The sequence below is a fragment of the Mastomys coucha genome, unplaced genomic scaffold (assembly GCF_008632895.1).
Source record: "Mastomys coucha isolate ucsf_1 unplaced genomic scaffold, UCSF_Mcou_1 pScaffold20, whole genome shotgun sequence".
NCBI lineage: Eukaryota > Metazoa > Chordata > Mammalia > Rodentia > Muridae > Mastomys > Mastomys coucha.
Genome location: NW_022196903.1, coordinates 6,122,469 through 6,141,076, shown reverse-complemented (window position 1 = coordinate 6,141,076; position 18,608 = coordinate 6,122,469). Strand labels below are relative to the sequence as shown.

Below are 18,608 nucleotides of genomic sequence, written 5' to 3'. Positions count from 1 at the left end.
AACCTGTAACCTTGCAGGCCAGAGGGGTTCGACCCAAAACACAAGGAGTAAGGGGTATTTAAAGGGAAAAACTACAAACCAGGGGGAGTGAGGGGGGATTCCAACCCAAGGTATTCAGTCAGTTAGGGAGGGGAACATAGGAATTGTGATCTTCATCTACCAGTCGGGCGGGGTGGAGAGCCTCGTGAACCAGTTGACCTTCATTCCTAGTTCTGCCCTCATTGTGGATCAGTCAGGAGGGGCAGGTTTCAGGAACCAGAGCCCTGAGGCTCTGAATTAGCCAAGTTCCTGGAACTGGCTAGTCTACATTCTTGGTTTGTTACAGAGGTTTTCCATGTCCTTTTAGGTAAAGTTTATATATTATACATTCCTACTGACACATTTCTATTAAATGCTCTTATTTTAAAATTCTAAAATTCTCCAGTCCTTCATTAGCCTCTGTGGGGCATAACAGGCAAACTCACACTTTGCCCCTGGACCTTTCTCTCTTAAACCCAGATGAGCCGCTGCATGAAGGAAAATGCAACACAAACTTAGTTCAGAAACAATGGTAACTCAATCTCTGGACACAACAATTAAAACCTAATCTTGTAAGCCTTATTAAAATCCGATTGTTTTGGTAGAGAATCCACCATGATACCTTGAAACTCTAGCAACTACAACTTACCCTTATGCTATCACCATTCCAAAAGGACCTAACTCTCTCCTGCTTCCTCTCTTCCTCAGTCCAACCTGTAAGTCCCACCTAATTGCACAGTGATTGGCTCCTTTATTCATTAGGGGTGTGGGAAACCGCCCGAGTATGTGACTCATTCCTCATTCCACACAACCCCTCCCAGGAGAATGGAATTAACATAAAAATACAAGCACCACAGAGATGTCCACAGTACTTCCCCCTTTCTGTTCTAATAAAAACAAAACAGAAAGGGTGAAGGATATTGCAGGATTGTCCCTGTCCAACCACATTAGGGCAGTGGGAGGCTCGTGATTGGACAGGGAAAAGGGAGGCAGTGCTAAGAGTCAGAGTCATAGAGAGAGACACACAGGGAGTCTCTGATGCGAGCAGAACCAAGATGGTTGTAGGCATGTACCCACTTTGCATTTCCAGCCACAATTAGCTATGATTTCACAAGGTTAGAAATATTGGGATAAAGCTTTTATCATTATCATTTGGCTCTGAAATTTTTGTATTGGCATCTTGTAAATTGTGGTATTATTGATACATAAATTTGATTGGTTAATTAAGCTTTATGGGTATTGATTCTACCGGGTAATTAGGTGTTGAGTTGGCTGACCATGGATGGGTTGCTTGGGGCATTGCATGGGAGTGAGAAAAATTCAGGCTTGCGCCAGCAAGATGACCCGGCTGGAGCCCTGTGGTCCAGCTTGGCTGCAGAGTTGATGGGCCTGCAGGAACATGAGAGCATTGTCTGACCCTTCAGGTTCATATTTTAATATTTCCTACAATTTCCTACAACGTTTTGGTATGTTAAATATTTATTATGTCTTTTTGCTTTGTTTTGTTTTTATTTGTTTGTTTGTGTCTATTTTCTCTTTAAAAACATTTGCATCACTGTGAACTTTGATGAGAATCTCCATAATCATGACTTATATTTCAAATTGTGAATAACAATTGAGAAAAGAGATAGTAACTATAAGGAGATAAAGAGTATACTAAATATAGTTACGCAAGATCTGCTGTTTGCTGGATCAGGGATAAAGTCTACCAATCACAATAATTTGTTGTTAATACAAAGTACAAATAAGAATAATATCAATTACCTGATTTAGACATCAGCATTGTACTTGTATATTAAAGTATCACACAATATCCTATAAGGACAGGAAAGTATTGCACATCAGACAAAACTTAAATACACTAAGGCATACAATGTTAACTACTTTTATTTGGACATTACACACTGTGTACACATATTGAAATATCACATTATATTGCACTAGTTGCAATAATAAGATAGTAATTAAAAATAAACCTAATTCAGGGAATATGAAGAAGAATAAAATAAACAAGGAAATCATGTCAGAATTTAAATGATTAAAAAATTACAGGAGTCAATTAACAAAGATCTCTTCTTAAAAAAGGAAAACAATCAATATTGATTTAAAAACACCGCTAATATACACGTCACATGACAGACATGACTTTAATACTATTAACTAAACCAAACAAATTTCATGGTTTCATCGTGTAAGGAAACCATTCAATTATTCTAAAACCATCCCCGATACAAAAACTACCACTTCTATCAGAATAAGAAAATGACTGTGGAAAGCAAGTCACTGCAGTCCTCTAGCCAAACATTAAAGCAGAGCAATGCCACCCTGTCACCATTTTGTTATTACATGATGGACAACTGAAAATGAAACCCCTATAGGATATCTTGAAATTATGAGATTCTTGTTGAACAGAAAGCCATCACACACACGTGATGTTTTATTGTTTGAAAGAAATACTTACAGAGACATGAAAACTTAAAAGGAAAGAATGAAGCAGAAAATGCTAGATACACTGTGTGACAGGAAGGCACAGGAGGAAATATGAGAATGAGTAACTAGTACTAAACACATGTTTTAAATTTTCATATGGAAAACTAATGCTATATAGCTTCCTAAAATATATGCATACAAATATAAGAATGAATTTAAATGTAGTTACCTATAATATAGGGCAACAACACTCTACTGAAAACAAAAAAATAAGAAATGAAAAGCCCATTGATAATAACATTATTTTTATAGTTGTGGGCAAGTGAAGTCCTATAGACCATTAAACATTAAAGACTACTGCCAGTGATACTGATCCTGGGGGTATCTTATTGCCCAAAACACTATATACTTGAATCACAAAACATGAAGAAATCAAAATAGTACTGCCCTGAAGTTTCATCCTTATTAGCTACTCAACATGATGAAAGTTACTATACATGCTACTAGAATAAAAAAGTAATCACCATTCTTAAATAGCTATGATCCCTGTAAGCTACAATAAGGAACAGCCTGGCAAAACTTGCCTCCTAGTGCAATAGTGGCAGAATATCATTAGAGTAACCAGCTATTTTGAATTGGACTCCAGGCCATACATGGTACTATTATTTAGGGCAAATTCCCCCTGGCTAGACAAAAATCACAAACTCTAGTTAAGAACCTATTACTATTTATCAGATCAATTAGAATAGTACTTAGTTAATTCCTAGTGGCTTATCATCATATCCAAAGATTGGTTCATTTCTGAGCTCTCATTAGAGAAAGTTTTATTTTTCAGTACATAGCAATTAACACCAAGTCCTAAAACTAGTAAAAGTGAAGCAAATGCGAGATTGTACAATGATAAGCCTTAAGTGGGACATCTATAGCATATTCTCTCCTTCCAAAATTCAGAGAAAACTGCAGAAGAGGCAGAAGAAGCATATGACTACAAGCAAGAAGTATTTTCAAATATATGCAAGCTCAACTAGGCAAAATGTGAGAATAGACTGGGGAAGAATGGGCAGGTATCCATCTACAAATTAAAGAGCAATTATCAATTGATAGCTTATGAGAAGAGAAACACATATTCTTTAAACACGTGGCCTAGGAAGGGTTGATCTTGCTGAGGTGCAAGGTCATACACCTAAGTACCTATAAGAAGCATCAACTGGTTTTGGTGCTATCTTAGTGTTACATTGCTGTGATAAGACACCATGACAAAGACAAATCTTATAAAAGAAATCATTTTATTGGGGATAATGTACAGTTTCAGTGTTTAGCTTACCATCATCATGGCCAGAAGCATTGCAGCATACAGTCAGATGTGGTTCTGGATACTACCTCTGTATCCATGGGCAGCAGGAAGAAAATCATTGGGCTTGTCATGGGCTTTTGAATCCTCAAAGCCCACCTCCAATGACACACTCCCTCCAACAAAGCCATAGCTACCCTAAGAAGTCCACGTCTACTCCAACACAATCACACCTTCTAATCTTTTCAAATAGTGCTATTTCCTAAACATTCTAATATAAGAGATGATAGGAGTCATTTTTATTCAAATCAGGCACCCATCCATAGGCTTTGTCATATCGTAGTGCAAAAATGTATTCAGTATAACTTCAAAAGTCCCATAGTCTATAGACGCAACACTGTTTAAAAGTCCACTGTTTAAAGTGTCCTTCGAGTCTCATGGCAATCACGTGTAACTGTAACCCCCTGGAAAATCAAAAGGCTGAACACATGCTTTCAGCATACAATGGCACAGAAGGTATATTAACATTCCAAGTAGAATGAAAAGGATCACAATGAGGAAATACTCAACCAAAGCAAGACTGAAAACCAGTTTGGACAAACTTCAAACTCTATCTCCATGTCTGATGTAAAAGTACTATTCAGGTATCCACCTATTTCCAGCTTTTTTGACTACAACACAATTTTCACTCTTGGGGTGAGTTCATACCCTGTAAGCAACTTTTCTTGGCAGATATCCCACAATTCTGGCATCTCTAACATCTTGAGGTCTCCAAAGAAATTCAGGCTTTACATTTACAGCTTTGCACAATGGCCTCTCTAGGCCTCCACAAAGAGACACAACTGACATATGCCTGGCCTTAGAAGCTTTCCTTTTCCAAGGGAAGAGATCTTATAACCCCTTTCTTGAATTCTAGACCATAAACCCAGAACCACAGGGCCAAAGCTGCCAAGTACTCCTGCTTTCTGGATTTTGATGGTTTCCTTCGTGGATTCAGCTTTTCTTTACTTCATTTTCACAAACTGGAAGCTTAGGTGGTTAGGGTCTTGACCTTAGGTAACTTTCATTCGTCATGAGGCTTTTCTTTAAATTTTTTATCTTCTTGAGCTTTTATACTTCCTGGTGCACCTTTACTGCTCAAATTGTATATGTTGTGTTTTTCTTGCTTAGCTTTCTCCTTTTCATTAAATATCTGCATAATAGTAACCACTTGATAACCATATATGATAGAGTCTTGAAATTTACTCTGCCAAAGTAATTAATTCAAAACTCTTCCACTTAGACTCAGATTGGGGGGGGCAGGGGGAACAAGGATAGAAAGCCATATACTTCAACAGAACTTTACAGGAATGATCTCTAAGTGACTTATTGATATTCTTCTTCACAGAACCCTCTAGAGCTGCTCTCATCCCCACTGCCTTCCCACAATCCTACTTGCATTGACCACTGGATCCTGCTTAAAACATTGAACTGGTTTCTTTATTCATCATCAAATTCCACATTCTGTTCACAAGCAGCATGGTCAGGCCTGTGGCAGGAATGCCTGGCTTCCTGGTAGCAACTGTCTTAATTGGTGTTCTATTGCAGTGAAGAGGGAGAGAAAGGGGTGAGGAGGGAGGAGGGGAGAGGGGCAGGGGTGTAGGGAAAGGGGGGAAGGGAGAGGGAGAGAGAGGGAGAGAACCAAAGCACCCCTTATAAAATAATAAACCATTTAATCAGTGTTTGCTTACAGTTTCGAAGGTTAGTCCATTATCAACATGGCCAAGAAGCATGGTGGCACACAGGTTGATGTGTTGCTGAAGAAGTAAGTAGGAGTTATGCATCCAGTTCTGCAGGCTGCAGGAAGAGAAAATCACTGGGTCTAGAATGAGCTTTTGAAACGCCAAAGCCCACCCCAGGTAATGCATTTCCTCAAAAAAGACCACATTTACTTCAACAAGACCATACCTTCCAATTTTTTCAAGCAGGGTCACTCCTTGAGCTTTCAAATATTTGTGGCTATGGGGGCCATTCCTATTCAAACTACCACAGATGTGTTTTAAACAAACAAATCAGGGGAAAATAAGTTGAGAGTTAGGGGAAGGAAAGTGGCATCAGAAAGAGGTTCAGGAGCAGTGACTATGATTAAAATACACTGTATAAAATTCTTCAGGAAGTAATAAAAAAAAACTAATGTTACATAATGAATAGGAAAAAATTTACATTTATACATATGGTGCTGTACTTGCCTAAAAAGACAAATAAAATTGTTTACAGTGAAATCAGAGCCTCAAGTTTTAGATAAATGACCAAATAGTATAAATAAGTATACTAGAAAAGGCAGAAATGATAATATAGGAATCAATAAATTACATTAAAAAACTGCTGCAGAAAATAAATCACAGGGGCCTAGAGAGAAGGCTCGGTATTTGGGGTGTTGTCCTTGAAGATATGAGTTTGATTCTCAAAACTGACATGAAAGCTTAATGCCACTGTAACTTCAGATGCTGGAAATCTGACAATCTTTTAGGGTACCATTCAAGCAAGTAATGCCCAGGTTGCCCAGTGTCAGCTATCCAGGTAAAACACCAAAACTCTAAAAATTTAAACAACAAAAAATAATAAATCCTACTTGATAGGTGAAGCACTTTATGAGCACATGAAAATGAAACAATAAATTTATATTGTGCACAGTTAATGTAAGATATTAGAAAATGATAACCTGAGATATTTACTTGTTAAAACCATGTTCATATTTTGATGTAATACTGATTTGAAATAACAAAGTGTATAGAATGAAAGCAGTCAAACAAGCAAATGTGGATTCAATATTTGACAATACAAAAACTTCAATCATCTTCTAGAGACAGAATTGCCTTGTACCTCTGGTTGGCTTCAACCTATTAAAACAAGAATTTCCACATCTCTGAAATTGGGTTACAATTATGTAGTATTTCACCTGTCATTATTGATCTTTGTCTGTGATCTTGAATAGATAAAATGTTTCTCTAATATAGAGACTGATTTTAAAATCTTATTTCTGTTAATCTGTATCATTTTTAATACATTTTTATTAGATATTTTCTTCATTTACATTTCAAATGTTATCCCCTTTCCTGGTTTCCCCTTCGAAAAAAGACTTCCTATTCCCTCCCCACCCCATCCCCTGCTCACCAACCTACCCTCTTCTGCTTCCTGGCCCTGGCATTCCCCTACACTGGGGCATAGAGCCTTCACAGGACCAAGGACCTCTCCTCCCACTGATGACCGACTAGGCCATCCTCTACTACATATGCAGCTGGAATCCCACCATGTATGCTCTTTGGTTGGTGGTTTAGTCCCTGGCTGCTCCGGGGGTACTAGTTAGTTCATATTGTTGTTCGTCCTATGGGGCTGCAAACCCTTCAGCTCCTTGGGTCCTTTCTCTAGCTCTTTCATTGGGGACCCTGTGCTCACTCCAATGGATGACTGTGAGCCTCCATTTCTGTATTTGTTGGGCACTTTCAAAATCTCTCAGGAGACAGCTATATCTTTATAAATAACATAAAATTAAGACTGGCCTTTTTCAAAATAATCCTGTAAAGTGAGGAAAGATGTTCAATTTGCAGTCTTGCATCTAAAACATGAATTGATAATAGATGTACATGTATACCCAACCCTGTCTACTTCTATGAACTTTGAATTGTTTCACAGAATATTAATTAAAAATTGTCTAAACTTTTATGAGAAAGGGATAGAGGTTATATAGTGTGGCAAAATATTTACCAAAGTCTTATCTGGTAACGAACTATTAATGAAATGATTCAAAGAAATCTTAAAAGTCAGCAATAAGAAAATAAACTCTTTGAACAAAGAAAAAATGATCAAAGAAGATTTACAAATGTCAAATACTCATTTAAAATGTTCAACATAAAATGTAGGAACAATGAAAGATAAAATGAAATGATGGTATTGCACAACTATGCCAATGGCCTAAATCCAAAACACTGACACTATCAAAAGTGTGTTAAAGACAGGCAGCAGAAGCACACATGCATTGCTTTTAACAGTACAAAGCAGTAAGCCATCTTCAGATGAACTGTAAAGCAGCTAGGCAGTTTCTTTTACTAAACAGTCTTTTTACATGCAACACAGAAATTATATTCCTTGGTACTTAATCAAGTGAGTTAAAGTACTTAAGTGCACCAGAAGTTATCAGAATTGGAAATCACTGTTATATTGTTTTAGGCAGCCTTCTCTAGAGAAGTAGAAGGGATGCGATGATTACTTATTAGAATTGCTTAAAGGCTGTAGTCTGGCAGGTCCAACAACTGCCGTCCAACCAAAAGTCCAAGAATTCAATGATTTTTTTTTTTTTAAAAAAAAGGCATCCACAAGGCAGGATGTGACAGTGGGTCTTGAGTACTTCATAAGAGAGACAGAAATACAGACAGAGAAACACAGAGGAGTTTTAAGAACCCAGATTAAGCTCTGTCCCGAAATAACAAGAACAAGCCTAAGTGCATAAAGAGGAAGATCAGTGATCTTATTCCATAGGTGAAGAAACTGAGACACAGAGAGTCTCCAGGACCCTTCTTGCTCCTGTATCCTGGAAGGATAAGCTATGGCTTAGATTCCAGCTGTATTCCATGGTCAACCAACTTAAAGGGATTCCCAAAGGCAATACTGGCCTGCCATGTGGGACATATTATGTGTCCCTAGATTATTCTTTGGTAATACTCAACCAAAACTTAGAGTATTGCCCACAGGAATAATAATGTAAAAAGAATCTGATGTAAAAATATTAATGTTCTATTTTGTGTATGTAGTATTCTGGAAAAGAAAAATTGGTAGAGATAGATTGAAGAGAATGGTTTTGAGCATTAAGAAGGAATTGAACCAATGTATGTAGGGAGGTTAAGGGTGGAAAAGTTATTTGTACAAATTCATTAAAGTTCAAATCCTAACTTAATCCTTACACAAGATGAAGATTTATGTGATGATAAAAAGTCAATGTGGAATCATTATTATTATAATAAATATATATTTGATAGAAGAGGAATGTAAATGTTGGGGGATGCATGTATACAATGCAATATGATCATGTCTACTCTGTTATCTCCTCTGAGTTTCTTCTTGTCCCCTCAAAAATACTCCTCCATATTGATCTCTTCTTTTTTGAATAACTTAAGAATTTATCCATTGAGTACTGTTCATGCATGCATGAGATTTGAAACCATTTCAAAAATGAAAAAGAAAAGAAAAAGAAAGAAAGAAAGAAAGAAAGAAAGAAAGAAGGAAGGAAAGAAACAAAGAAAGAAACAAAGAAAGAAAGAAATTACGTTCCCTCTCTCAGAAACGATCAACTACCAATAGCTAGTCATTAGGCCTGGAGATTATCTATCTCATCTTACCCTTTCTATGTTGGTATTGTTGATCATTTGATCTTATAGACATCCTCTTCTAGTAGCCTTATTTTGTTGGTTATTTTTGTTAACTGATAATTCATAGATATGCAAAATGCATTCTAATAACTCTTGCTCCTATAATTTACTCTCTTCCTGTAATCTCTACCAAACACCTCAACTCTTGCAATTTTCTTCTCAGATTTTGACTTCAGTTTGTTTTGTGACCTTTTTGGCTTAACAATGTCTGTGTCAAAAATGGTTTGAACTTATTCATTGGAGCTTGGCAGGTATCATTACCCAAAGGTAACTGGTTTAATCTTCCTCTCTCTCTCTCTCTCTCTCTCTCTCTCTCTCTCTCTCTCTCTCTCTCATCTCTTCATTATTCTCTAATACAATATATCCCAACTGCTCCCTCCTCCTCCCTTCCACTCTCCCAAGATCCACTGTTTAATTTCCCTTCAAAAAATACCAGGCATCCTAGGAATAGCAACTAAACTAAGTGTAAGAAGATACGATAAGAGCAGGCATAAACCCTAATATCAAGGCTGGATGAGGCAACCCAGAAGGATTGGAAAAGCATTCCATGAGCAGGCAAAGTGTCAGAGACCATTCCACTCCCACTGCTGGGAATCCAACAAAAACTCCAAGCTAAACAACCATAGCATGTATGCAAAAGGCCTCATGTAGACTCCCTGGTGGCTGTTTGAGTCTTTGTTAGCCACTATGAGTCATGCACAATTGATTCTGTAGGCTGTGCTCTTCTACCAATGAGACTCCTACAATCCTTTCACTACATGATTTCTGGGACAAGATGGTCTGGCTACTGTTTGGGTGTAGTCTCTGTATCTGTTCACATGAACAGCTGGAGGTCAATTTGCTAATAAGGATAGTGATAGGCACTGATCTATGAATATAGAAGGTTATCATTAGGAATTATTTCATTATATTTAATATGTATATATTTATTTCTGTCGGTTTGGTTTGGTTCTACCTTAGGTCTATGAGCCATTCAACTTCTGGATCCTGGTCATCCAGAAAGTTTCAGGGATGGGCTTAACTTCTTTTTGAATCTATCAAAGAGTTCAGCTATAAGTTATAGTGACCCCTAAATCTCTCCTCCATCCATACATGACTATTAAACAGTTATGAACCAAGTGGATTTAACAGATATCTATAGGACATTTCATCCTAAAACAAAAGAATATATCTTCTTCTCAGCACCTCATGATACCTTATCCAAATTAATCATATAATAAGTCAAAATACAGCCCTCAACAAATAAAAGAAGATTGAAATAATCCCATGCATTCTATCAGATCATCATGGACTAAGGCTGGTCTTCCATAGCAAGAAAACCAACATAAACCCACATACACATTGAACCTGAACAATGTTCTACTCAATGTTAACTCAGTCAAGGAAGAAATAAAGAAATTTAAGAATTTTTAGAATTTAATGAAAATGAAACCACAACATACCCAAACTTATAGGACACAGTAAAAGCAGTGGTAAGAGGAAAACTTATAACTCCGAGTGCCTCCAAATAGAAACTGGAGAGAATATATACTAGCAGCTTAACAGCACAACTGAAAACTCTAGAACAAAAAAGAAGCAAATATACCTAAGAGGAGTAGATATCAGGAAATAAGCAAACTCAGGGATGAAATTAACTAAATAGAAACTAAAAGAACTATACAAAGAATCAATAAAACCAGCATGTGGTTTTTGAGAAAATCAACAAGATAGATAAACCAGACTAACCAGAGGGCACAGAGACAGTATTCAAATTAACAAAATCAGAAATGAAAAGGGAAATATAACAACAGAAACTGAGGAAATTAAAAACCTTATCAGATCCTACTACAAAAGCCTATACTCAACAAAACTGGAAAATCTGGATGAAATGAACAATTTTCTACACAGATCAAATACAAAAGTTAAATCAGAATCATATAAACCATTTAAACAGTCCTAATGAAATGAGGGTTCATTTAAACCCAAATGAAATAGAAGCAGTCATTAAAAGTCTCCCAACCAAAAAAGGCCCAGGACCAGATGGGTTTAGTACAGATTTCTATCAGACAGTCAAAGAAGACCTAATACCAATACATTTAAAGTATTCCACAAAGTAGAAACAGAACCAATACTACCTAATTCATTCTATGAAGCCAAAGTTACACTGATACCAAAAACACACAAAGACGCAACAAAGAAAGAGAACTTCTGACCAACTTCCCTTATGAATGTCAATTGCAAAAATACACATAAAATAATTGCACACCAAATCCAAGAATACATCAAAATGACCATTCACTATGATAAAGTAGGCTTCATCCTAGGAATTCAGGGATGGTTCAATATACATACAGAAATCCATCAACATAATTCACTACATAAACAAACTCAAAGAAATAAAAAACACACGACTATCTCAGTAGATGCTGAAAAATCATTTCACAAAATTCAACATCCTGTCATGTTAAAAGTCTAGGAAAGATCAGGAATTCAAAACCCATACATAAACATAGTAAAAGCAATATACAGCAAACCAGTAGCCAACATCAAATTAAATGGAGAGAAACTTGTAGCAATCCTACTAAAATCAGGGACTAGATAAGGTTGCCCACTCTTTTCCTATGTATTCAATATTGTACTCAAAGTCCTAGCCAGAGCATTTAGACAACAAAAGGAGGTTAAAGGGAAACAAATTGGAAAGGAAGAATTCAAAATATCACTATCTGCAGATGATATGACAGTATACTGAAATGATATACTCCAAAAATTCCACAGAGAATTCCTCCAGCTGATAAACAACTTTAGCAAAGTGACTGGGTATAAAATTAACTCAAAGAAATCAGTGGCCTTTCTATACTCAAAGGATAAATGGGCTGAGAATGAAATTAGGGAAACAAAACCCTTCACAATAGGCACAAAAAATATAAAATATCTTGATGTGTCTCAAAGCAAAAAAGTGAGAGATCTGTACAACCAAACTTCAAGTCTCTGAAGAAAGAACTTGAATAAGACCTCAGAAGATGGAATAGCCTCCTATGCTCATGGATTTGCAGGATTAATATAGTAAGGAGGACCATCTTGCTGAAAGCAATCTACAAATTCAATGCAATCCCCATCAAAATTCTAACTCAATTTTTCATTAAATTAAAAAGAGCAATTCTCAAATTCATTTAGTATAACAAAAATCCCAAGATAGCAAAAGTATTCTCAACAATAAAAGAACATCTAGGGGAAACAGCATCCCTAACCTCAAGCTGTACTATAGATCAAGAGGGATAAAAATTGCATGGTATTGGTACATTGACAGGCAGGTAAATGAATGGAATAGAATTGAAGACCCAGAAATGAATCCAAACAACTATGGTCACTTAATCTTTGACAAAGAAGCTAAAACCATCCAATGGAAAAAAGACATTTTCAACAAATGGGACTGGCTGAACTGGCTGTCAACCTGTAGAAGAATGCAAATTGATCCATTCTTATCTCTCTGTACAAAGCTCAAGTTCACATGGAGGATCAAGGACCTCCACATAAAACCTATACACTGAATCTAATAGAAAAGAAGGTGGGGAAAAGCCTGGAACACATGGGCCCAGGGGAAATTTTCCTGAACAGAAGACAAGTGGCTTAGGCTCTGAGATCAAGAATTGACAAATGAGACCTCGTAAAATTCCAAAGCTTCTGTAAGGCAAAGGACACTGTTAATAGGACAAAATGGCAACCAACAGATTGGGAAAAGATCTTTAACAATCCTACATTTGATAGAGTGCCAATATCCAATATATACAAAAACTCAAGAAGTTAGACTCCAGAGAATAAAATAAACCTATTAAAAATGGGGAATAGAGCTAAACAGAGATTCTGAACTGAGGAAACTCAAATGACTGAGAAGAACCTAAAGAAGTTTTAAACATCCTTAGTCATCAGGGAAATACAAATCAAAATGAGCCTGAAATTCTATCTCAGACCAGTCAGAATGGCTAAGATCAAACATTCAGTTGATAGTGGATGCTGGTGAGGATGTGGAGGAAAAATGAACATCCCTTCAATGCTGGTAGGATTGGAAGTTGCTAAAATTCTGGAAATCAGTCTTTCGGTTCTTCAGAAAATTGCATATAGTACTACCTGAGGACCCAGCTATACCTCTCCTGGGCATATACTCAGAAGATGCTCCAACAGGTATTAAGGACACATGCTCCACTATGTTCACAACAGCCTTATTTCTAATAGCCAGAACCTGGAACCAACCCAGATGTCCCTCAACAGAGAAATGGATATAGAAAATGTGGTACATTTACACAATGGAATACTATTCAGCTGTTAAAAACAATGAATTCCTGAAAATCTTAGGCAAATGGATAGGACCAGAAAGTATCCTGAGTGAGGAAATTCAGTCACAAAAGATCATACATGGTATGTACCCACTGATAAATGGGTATTAGACAAAGAGTGTAGAATACCCATGATACAACTCACAGACCACATGAAGCTCAAGAGGATGGAAGACCAAAGAGTGGTTGCTTTAGACCTACTTAGAAAGGTGAACAAAATAATCAAGGGAAGCATAGCATGGGAGGGACTCGGGAGGACTAGAAGATCGAGAGGAGAAAAAGAGGGGAAGAATCCTGTATGGGAAGAGATAAAGGGGATGTACAGAGAGAGCTTCAGGAAGTTGAAGAGAGGTGTGTAGCAATGGGGGATGGGGAACTGGAGGTAGCAACCAGAAAGTCCCAGATGTCAGGAATGCAAGAGCCTCCCAGGATCCAACTGGGATGATATTAACTGAAATTCATACCCCACAAAGGGGAGGGAAGCTGTGGAGACCATATCTAGAGATTAGGCATAGCCCCCTGATTGAGGGATGGGGCCACTCACCCATCTCCAAAATTTTAACTCAGAATTGCTTTTGTCTAAAAGAAATAAAGAAACAAAGAGTGGAGCAGAGACTGAAGGAAAGGCCATCCAGAAACTGCCCCACCTGGGGATCCATCCCACATGCAGACACCAAAACCAGACACTATTGCTGATGGCAAGAAGTGCTTGCTGACCACAACCTGATACAGCTGTCTCCTGAGAGGCTCTGCCAGATCCTGACTAATACAGATGTGGATGCTCGAAACTAACCATCCACTGAGCACAGGGACCACAATGGAGGAGTGAAGGGAAGGACTGAAAGAGCTGAAGGGGCCTTATCTGGCATTAATGGGAGGGGAGCCCTTTTACCTGTGGATGCTTGATGTCCCCGTGTAGGGTATTGAGGTGGGAGTGGGTAGATTGATGGGGGAGCATCCTCATAGAAGCAGGGTAAGGGGGAATGGGATAGGGGAGTTGCAAAGGGGAAACTAGGAAAGGGGATAATATTTGAAATGTAAATAAATAAAATATCCAATTATAAAATAATATAAAATATACAAAATAAATCATGGAATAAGAAAACAAAGTTAGGTCATGGGCAGACAAATCATAAGTATCCACAGTGGCCATGAGTTCATGATTACAATGGCTTTTCCCAGCCCTTCCTGTTATCTTCTGGTTTTTGCATTCTTTCCACTCCTTTTCCATAATGCAGTGTTCCTTGAACCTTACCTAAGTCCTCATTAGGATTGAGTATTCATCTGCCTCTTATTCTCAGCAACTTGCTCTACTTACAAGACCAAGAGACATGCTCTAGTTATAAGACCAAGAGCTGTTCATATTCAGTATTTATATTTCCTGGTCCAGGAACCAAGATAAAAAGTCATTCAAACACCAACATGGGATCTGGAAAAACAGCAGCAAGCCCTGGTGTATCCCCCTTTGCTGACATTAGTGGGATGAAAAATAGCTTTAATTTTATTTGTACTTATATGTAATAAATCACCAAAACTCCTAAAGGAAGCCTCTATATAATGCTCTATATTTTCCACTTTTAAAATGAGGAAGGACTTGTAGACATTGAGATGCTTAGAAAATTAGGTGAGACAGTATCCCAGGTAATACGGTATGTTTAAGAAATAGATATCTATACTGAATTGTGAATAATCATCACAGTTGTTAGTCTAAATGCTAATGAGGCTGATGACATAAGAGTCAATTTTCTCTTTATTAAGAAGACGAGCTCAAACTCATAAACATTCTTCAAAAATTCTTATAAGGGAATTAGCAGTATTTAAAATATGAATAATTTATTTCAAATTAGAATTCTTCTACACAAATAAAATTAAAAATATCTATAAAATTTCTTCCCATAGAATACTGTTTTCTTCATTTAAGTGAGATTATGACATGTCCTCTTGTAAACAACAAAATGTTAAGTATTTCCTGTTGTTAAAAAAATAACATGAATTAACTAACAACATTTTCATATGAATGTCTTATTTCCAATATGTTTGGTGGACCAATAATGTCACCACATTATCATATCTGTAACATTTTACAAACTTCATAGTTCTAGAATGTGTCCATATGATACCATTTAAGAGAGAGTAGATTTTGTCAGTTACAATGAAATGAATGCTAAACATATTATAATCCCCACTCAACCATTTCACTTGGCAAGTATTTAAAAATAAAAAAGATTTCTCAAACTGGTTAGTTCTTATATAGATTTTAAACCAAGAGAATGATGTTACTCACGCCTGAGGGAAAAGAATGAAAGGAGTTTGAGAAGAACTTATCTTGGGCCAGTACTCGGGCTGGGTAAATGGATTCCTATGTTTAATTTTGTAAAATTTAAATATGTGAAAAGGATTTTAAATTCTTTCAAGTTAAAACAAATATAAATATGTGCATCAGTTGAAACTATACTCCACAACTTTGCATTTTTATTCATATTTAGTTTCTGTTATATGCATTTTAATTGATGGGGGCTTTGTTTTCTCTAATGGGCTCTGTTTGTTATAAAAGAAGGCCCTTTGACAGGGTAAAAATTATACTTAGCTGTGGGTATAAGGATGAATGTTTAGAATGCAGTTAGGAGTTATATCGGTGTATTAAAGTGGCATAACTTCTGAACCTAAGGTTTAGGGACCATTGTGGAAAGAGTTCTTACTGTCTTTCTAGATTATGAGAGCCAGAGGAACAAAGGAACAAGAAGCTACATTGATAAAGTCTCACCAGCATTGTTGCCTAAACATGAGCTAAACAAAGAGAGTAACAGTAGACATTCTATTATGGAAAGGGATTACTTCAACCCTAGACAAAAACTACAGGCAATTTAGGAATGCTGAGACCAGCAAGAAATAGTCTCCAGAGAAAAACACATTAACTGGCTATCTAATACCAAATAATCAGCCCTGAATATATTCATGACAGTAACATAATACAGACAGAATAAGTTTTATATTTTTATTCAGGAATATGTATACATAGACATATACAAATATCTGTATGTATGTACAAATATACTTATTGGATCTATATAAATATATTTACATATTTATGTAAAAACAACTAATGGAAAAGAGGTAAAGTAATTGAAAGAAAGTAAGGAAGTTTTTTTGGAAGATTTGGAGGGAAAAAGAGAAGGGGGAAATGACACAATTACATTATAATAACAGAAATAAGTGAAATATGTTTAAATATGCATAAATAAAAATTTCAAATCTCAACACCATTTGAACAGAAAAAACAAATAGCTTGAGGAAATTGTAGAAGAGTTGGCAGGAAATTTGAGGTGGTAAGTCAGAACAGATCAATGGGAGAGACCTCTTCCCCTGGAAACTGAATACCATCTTTGCTGTCCTTGCCCGACTATACTGTATGTCACGACAAATATCAAACATATATCTGCTTCTCTCTTTCACAGTCTCTCCAAATTGAAAGTTCAAATTCAAGCAAGGAATAAACCAGCTTTCATTTCAAAATTCAGGAAGCAAAACATTTACACTTTACACTTTATCCTCAGATCTTTTCTCCCTGGCCCTCTCTCTCTCCTCTCTACATAGGACAAAGTACTCAAGAGTGAGCTGTTTCTGTAGTTCTGATCTCTTTGGGCCTCAGTTTTAAAAACATAAGAATAGCCAGGCGGTGGTGGCACATGCCTTTAATCCCAGCACTTGGGAGGCAGAGGCAGGTAGATTTCTAAGTTCGAGGCCAGTCTGGTCTACAGGGTGAGTTCCAGGACAGCCAGGGCTACTCAAAGAAAACCTGTCTCAAAAGCCAAAAAAGAAAAAGAAAAAAAAAACATAAGAATAAATCTTTTACATCTTAGTTTTAAATTCTATTTAAATTACTGTGAACTACCATTTTTATTTATATATAAAATATATAAACAATAAATGATCTATTCACTTCTAAAATACTAGATAAAATTTGTATTATGTACTATGTAAGATTATTAGGAAGATTTTAGGAATGATAATTCTGTCATAAAGCTACTACTTGACAAGCGAATTGAATAATATGCAGCCTCCAAAGCAAAGTCTTGATATGGTCTGAATACAGAAGGACAGGACAATTTTAAGAGGATTCCCAAGGATAGAAAACAACACCTGATTAGTACACAGACATATGAACTGATAAAATGAGATATTATTTCAGGATAATATTACTCCATCCATACTCTTATTTTGTCGGGAAAAAATGGCATAAAGAAATGCTTAGAAAATAGATAATACTACATATATCATTGCAATGCTTATGTCTAGAGACTTGCTAGAATTGAGGTACAAACATGACCTAAGCACAAACATAATAACCTCCAATACCATGACTATTACCAGTTCAAAATGACGAAGGATAATGACCTAGCTATAGGGGTTTAGGTTGGACAAATCACAGATAAATTCTATTTACTAAAGGTTGGCACAATTTCAGCAAAATGTCACTTTTAAGCAAACAATGCTTATAATTAACACTTCCAGATCATTACCTGAAATTAAACAAACCAAGGTGAAATTCTGTTTAGGTCATCATTGTATATTTACACAGGTTCTGGACATGATAAAATATATACGACATAAAAATATTGAGCGACAGACATTCCAAAGTGTTTAAAGAGAACCACCTCCAGAAGTAATAATTTTAAAATTAACATAAAAGGTAAAAATAAATATGAACAAACTAAATATTTACGATAGAAGCTGTTTCATGGGTAAATACACATATTATGCTGAAATACAATTGGACAAAAGGACTAAAACACAAATTATTAAAGCCTCCAATTTTTCTAAATTTGAAAAGGCTCTAGGATATCTCCCTAGATAGGAATGTTAGTATACAAGTACGGGAGGGCATCTCATATCTTCTGGCTTCTACATGTACATCCATAGACACAGATAGAGACAAACACAGATCTTCAGCACACACAAACACACCCACCCACACATATACACTCACACACATACTTTATTTGTTGTTTCATAGCTTTAACACAAAAAATATGAATCTATATGAATTAGACATGGAAATTAGATAAATTAAAGTGTAAAGAAAAAATGGAAATTGACTAATTAACTAAAACTATAGCAATATGTTTTAGTATATTTACCATATAGAAAAATTTGAAA

At 36.3% G+C, this 18,608-nt stretch overlaps 1 long non-coding RNA gene across 3 annotated transcripts in view; it reads right to left on the bottom strand.

The window, feature by feature from the left end:
• LOC116098578 overlaps positions 1-18,608 on the bottom strand; it is a 72,556-nt gene that overhangs the window by 24,488 nt on the left and 29,460 nt on the right. For all 3 annotated transcript variants that reach the window (XR_004121879.1, XR_004121878.1, XR_004121880.1), the window contains exons 2-3: positions 5,470-5,575; positions 1,783-1,833 (exon numbers count right to left, since the gene is read on the bottom strand). This is a non-coding gene — a long non-coding RNA (uncharacterized LOC116098578). The remainder of the gene's footprint in view (positions 1-1,782; positions 1,834-5,469; positions 5,576-18,608) is intronic.